This window comes from Arachis duranensis, chromosome 7, assembly GCF_000817695.3.
Source record: "Arachis duranensis cultivar V14167 chromosome 7, aradu.V14167.gnm2.J7QH, whole genome shotgun sequence".
Lineage (NCBI taxonomy): Eukaryota > Viridiplantae > Streptophyta > Magnoliopsida > Fabales > Fabaceae > Arachis > Arachis duranensis.
Genome location: NC_029778.3, coordinates 57535082 through 57541026, shown reverse-complemented (window position 1 = coordinate 57541026; position 5945 = coordinate 57535082).

Sequence of the window (5945 nt, the reverse complement as noted above, 5' to 3'; positions counted from 1 at the left end):
TTGCCAAGAGTTGGATGTCAAACCTTCCCAAACTCTCTTTCTTTACCTCTTTGTTTTGACTAAGCCCGGAATTTCCTCCAAAAAGAAAGCTTCTTGGATTTTCTTTCGATCTGCCCAGGGACATAAGGTGTTTGCTATGTATGACGAGTCCTTTAGTGACTTTAAGAATTACTTCTTTAAGGTCCGAGCTGTTGAGGGAGCTCAACCATTTTTCTTAGAGTCGAAGGGTGAGCCTATCTTCCCCTTGTGTTGGCAAAAGAATGTTGTGGTGTCTCGGTACTCGTGGGAGATGCTTGATGAGGTAGAGCATGCCTTTGTAAATGTGTTGGAAGACATTTGGGGGGAGCCTCCTCATCTCGATACAAAGAGATCTTTAGGGGACCCTTCTCTTGTTCGAGCTGAGTTGGGTAGTAACCGACTTCCTTTTGTCTTGTTTTACTTTGTTTTTTGCTTTTATTTCCAGCTTGTAACCTGTTTCTATGGTTTGGTTTTGTTTTTCAGAGATGGCCAAGAATAATGACTCCATGAAAGCTTTTAAGAAAGCGAGGAAGGCTACCGCTGTGCAGAATATTTTGGCCAAGGCTGCAGGGGAGGGATCTTCTCAAGTTCCTCCTAAGAGACCGAGCTCGAGTTCTATTGGGCCGAGGAGGGTGATCCCAATACCTCAGGTCCATTTAGTTGATCCTCCCTAGACCTCTATTGCTACTTCTTTTCCTACTGCCGTTCCTCCTCCAAAAAGACCCCAGACTGTCGAGCCTTTTAATCTAGATGCTCCCGACTTTGATACTGTCGGGTTTGTTGATCAACGAATCGTTACTTATGGTGTCATGCCTACTGATGATGTATCCATTCTTCATCATTTGGATTTTATCACTTGGAGTGGCGTTAAACTGGCACACATGGGAGTAGCTTTATACCGGACCGCTCAAGATCTTCCTATCCATGCTACAAAGGCCTTTATGGAGGAGGACAAGTCAGAATTTGATTGGATTAAGGGCTTGAGGGAGGAGCTCGAGGTGAAAATGGCCAAGCTGGAGAAAGAGTTAGAGGGAGAGAATACTCGGGCTGTTGCCTTGGCGGCTTCTGCCAAGTTGTCTGAAGATATGGCTTTGAATTATAAGGATAGCTATGTTACGACTTACAGGGAGATGATGGGTCTTAGGGAGGAGTTGGAGTCTGCCCGAGCTGATTATGCCGAGCTCCAGGGTCATTTTGTGGGCAGCGTAAATGCTGCTTATAAGAATCTAAGGGATCAAGTTCGAGTTCTTGCACCCGATCTTGACCTTACTCTTTTCAGCTTGGACAACATCGTCAAAGATGGTAAGATTGTCCCAGATGACCCTGATGATGATGAAGTCGACCCTCCTCCTGTTCCTGCTACCAAAGTCTCCGTTGCGCTGCCCTCTTCAACTCAGGCAGCTGAGGTCGCTCAGCCTGAGTCTGATTCCGATGTTCAGATCCTGAATCGGGATGATGGGACGGTAGATGCGGTGCCTCTTCAGACCCGTCCTCCTTCACCCTGGGATGTTGCTACTGGGAAATCTCTGGATCCTCTTTGATTATTTCTGATGTATTTGTGTATAGCCTGGCCTGTGGGCTTTTGAATTCTCTTATTTTGTAGTTTTTTGTCTTAACTTCTGGATACTTTAGTTCCTTTTTTAGCAACTTTACTTTGAAAAAACAAAGGGAGTTTTTCAAGCCTCTTGGGGTCGAGTTCGGGTGGCCTCTTGAGCTTGATTATGATGATGACTTTGTTTCTTTTTGCGATATGCTAGTCTGCATCTTTCTTGAAAGCTTAGGGGATCTTGAGAGTTTTGGGGCTTTATTGTCCAATCTCTTTTGATCCTCTTAGTGTTTTTGTTTTCTGTCTAGCTTTGTGTAGCTAATCTTTTTTGCATTTGCTGATGTGGTGCTGGTAGTTTGATTTTCTTGAGGTCATAGCTTTCTTGGTCCGACTTGGGTTCCGTGTAGCGCCTGCCTTCTATTGTCTGACTTCTTTTTTGAAGTTATTTTTAGTTTGGGCCAGCTTCATCATGTCGGTCCCTCTTAAGTTATTTCTAGTAATCCATTTTCTTTGGACCTGGGTCAGGTCTCTTTTATGGATTACATTTTATAACTTTTTAGTTTGGGCCGACTTCATCATGTCGGTCCCTCTTAATTTATTTCTAGTAATCCATTTTCTTTGGACCTGGGTTACGTCTCTTTTATGGATTACTTTTTATAACTTTTTTAGTTTGGGCCGACTTCATCATGTCAGTCCCTCTTAAGTTATTTCTAGTAATCCATTTTCTTTGGACCTGGGTCAGGTCTCTTTTATGAATTACTTTTTATAACTTTTTTAATTTGGGCCGACTTCATCATGTCGGTCCCTGATGATCAGATTTCTTGATGGTTTAGAATTTATCTAATGAAGTCTCGTTATGAAGTATAGTTTCCAAACCAATCAATAATCCTTTCATGCAAAAATTTTGGTTGTCACAAGGAACAAACCCCAAATAAAAAATAACCGGAGTATTTAGACTCCGGGTCGTCTCAGAAGAGTTGTAATGAAGTGGTCAATTATTGGCTATGGGGATCAAGGAGGGGTTTTGATTGATATGAGGCAAGAAATTAAATGGACAAGAATTTAAATGAAAAGAAAAGTAAATCAAGCAAGTAATAAAGAGAGACATTCATGGCAATGGATTGAGATCATAGGCTTTCTATCCTAGTCATGCATGATTAATTCATCTTATTTAGTCAACTCCAACAAATAGGGAGAAAGTCAAACAAGATTAATCAGTCATGTTACAAATATAAACAAGAATTTATCTCATTACGTCAACTCCAAAAATAGGGAGAAAGTCTAATGAGACTAGCTAATCTCAATCCAAAAGTACTAACCAACTTACTAATTAAACTAGCAAAAGATTAGCGTCAATGGAAACAATCTTCCATAAGTCCTAATCAACTCACTAATTAAATTAGTAAAAGATTAGCGTCAATGGAAACAAAAAAAATTAGCGTCAATGGAGACAATATTAGCTAACAACTCTAGATCACCAACATAAGTTGGGTCTTAATGACTCAAGATTGCCTAATTCCTCTTTCCAAGCCAAGAATGCTCACAAATATACTCTAACATCCAACCAAGCATTTTATCAAACACTTGGAAGGCATAAAAGGAAAGCATAGTAAATGTGCAAGAATAATAAAATCTACCAACTACCAATAGCAAGGAAAGTAAGATCTTAACACAAATCAACAATAAAAAGAACATCAAACATAAAATTGCATTAAAGAAAATTAAGATTGAACAATGTTCATAAAATTAAAATTGCATTAAAGGAAACAAAAATTCAACAAGTGTTCAATATCTAAAATTAACCAAAATTGAGAATCTAATAAATAAAACTAAGAGAATTAAAACACTAGAGTATGAAAATGTAAAGAAAACAAAACTAAAACAATGATCAAAATCTAAAACTAAGAATAAAATTAAACTAGAAAACCCTAAATTCTGGAGAGAAATTGGAGCTTCTCTCTCTAGAATTCTACCCTAAAACATGATGAAAACTAAACTATGACTAAGTGTGTTCATTCCCCCTTCAATCCTTGGGTTCAATAGCATCAGAAATGGGTTGGATTGGGCCCAAAATGAGCTGCGAAATCGCTGGGGGCGATTTCATTAAAGTGGGCTACGGACAGCATCGGCGTGCGCGCGCAAAGTGCGCGGGCGCGCCCCTGAACGCGAAGCAACATATAGCAAAATTTATATCGTTTCGAAGCCCCGGATGTTAGCTTTCCAACGCAACTAGAACCGCCTCATTTGGACCTCTTTAGCTCAAGTTATGGTTGTTTGAGTGCGAAGAGGTCGGGCTTGACAGCTTTACGATTCCTTCATTTCTTCATGAGTTCTCCCACTTTGCATGCTTTTCTCCTCACTTCTTCCATCCAATACTTGCCTTATGAACATGAAATCAACAAACACATCAAGGCATCAAATGGAATTAAAGTGAATTAAAATCACCAATTTTAGGGCCTAAAAAGCATGTTTTCACATTTAAGCACAATTCAAGGGAGAATTGAAAAACCATGCTATTTCATTGAATAAATGTGAGAAAATGTGATAAAATCCCCCAAAATAAACACAAGATAAACCACAAAATCAGGGTTTATCAGTCCCTCTTAAGTTATTTCTAGTAATCCTCTTTTTTAGGCTGGCCATGCCTCTTTCCAGGGATTTACTTTTTATAACTTTGGTTATTTGTGGTCGACTGGTCCGACTTCTTTATGTCGACCTGTCTTTAAGTTATTTTTAGCAACTCATTTTGTTAAGACCTCGTCAGGTCCTTTCTATGGATCACTTTTGATAACTTCTTGCATTATTCTGTTTTTGTCGCCTTTTCATCTTTCGCCGATTTTGTAGAAGTCCCGTTTGGTCGACCTTTTGATGAATATGGTTTTCATCTTTCGCTGGTCTTTATCGTGATCAGGCTGTGAATTTGTTTTTCACTTTTAGCCGATCTGTAGCTTTGTAATCGGGAGATGATTTTTCGCATTTCAGATTAATGTGTCTTGATAAAGGATTAGTAGAAAATCTGAAAAAGCTTTATTCAAGATAAAAAATATGCCAATATATTCATGTGGGCGTTTTCCCTTCTAAGTTGGGCAATTTGTAGATTTTGGGCTTGATGCTTCATTAAAAAACCTTTTCAGAAAATAGAGTGCACCTTGTCCTTAAGATTTTTATTACCTTTAACTATAATACCTTCTTAGGTTGCAGGCGTGTGGTATGTGAAATTGTGATCAATACTTTTCACAACTCAAATAATCCCCGGTAATGAATCCAAAAGCTTGGTGTTCAATACCATGGCATAAACACAACTCCACACAACTAACCAGCAAGTGTACTGGGTCGTCCAAGTAATAAACCTTACGCGAGTAAGGGTCGATCCCACAGAGATTGTTGGTATGAAGCAAGCTATGGTCACCTTGTAAATCTTAGTCAGGCAAACTCAAATGGGTATGGTGATATACGAATAAAACATAAAGATAAAGATAAAGATACTTATGTAATTCATTGGTGGGAATTTCAGATAAGCGCATGAAGATGCTGTGTCCCTTCCGTCTCTCTGCTTTCTTACTGTCTTCATCCAATCCTTCTTACTCCTTTCCATGGCAAGCTTATGCAAGGGTTTCACCGTTGTCAGTGGCTACCTCCCATCCTCTCAGTGGAAATGTTCAACGCACCCTGTCACGACACGGCTATCCATCTGTCGGTTCTCAATCAGACCGGAATAGAATCCAGTGATTCTTTTACGTCTGTCACTAACGCCCCGCCCTCAGGAGTTTGAAGCACGTCACAGTCATTCAGTCATTGAATCCTACTCAGAATACCACAGAAAAGGTTAGACCTTCCGAATTCTCTTGAATGCCACCATCAGTTCTAGCCTATACCACGAAGACTCTGATCTCACAGAATGGCTGGCTCGGTTGTCAGGCGAGCACTCGGTTGTCAGGCGATCAACCATGCATCGTGTATCAGGAATCCAAGAGATATTCACCCAATCGAAAGTAGAACGGAGGTGGTTGTCAGTCACACGTACATAGGTGAGAATGATGATGAGTGTCACGGATCATCACATTCATCAAGTTGAAGAACAAGTGATATCTTAGAACAAGAACAAGCGGAATTGAATAGAAGAACAATAGTAATTGCATTAATACTCGAGGTACAGTAGAGCTCCACACCTTTATCTATGGTGTGTAGAAACTCCACCGTTGAAAATACATAAGAACAAGGTCTAGGCATGGCCGAATGGCCAGCCTCCCAATGATCTAAGATAGCATCAGAACAAAGATAACTACCCCCGATATCTCAATACAATAGTAAAAGGTCCTACTTATAGAGAGCTAGTAGCCTAGGGTGTACAGAGATGAGTAAAAGACATAAAAATCCACTT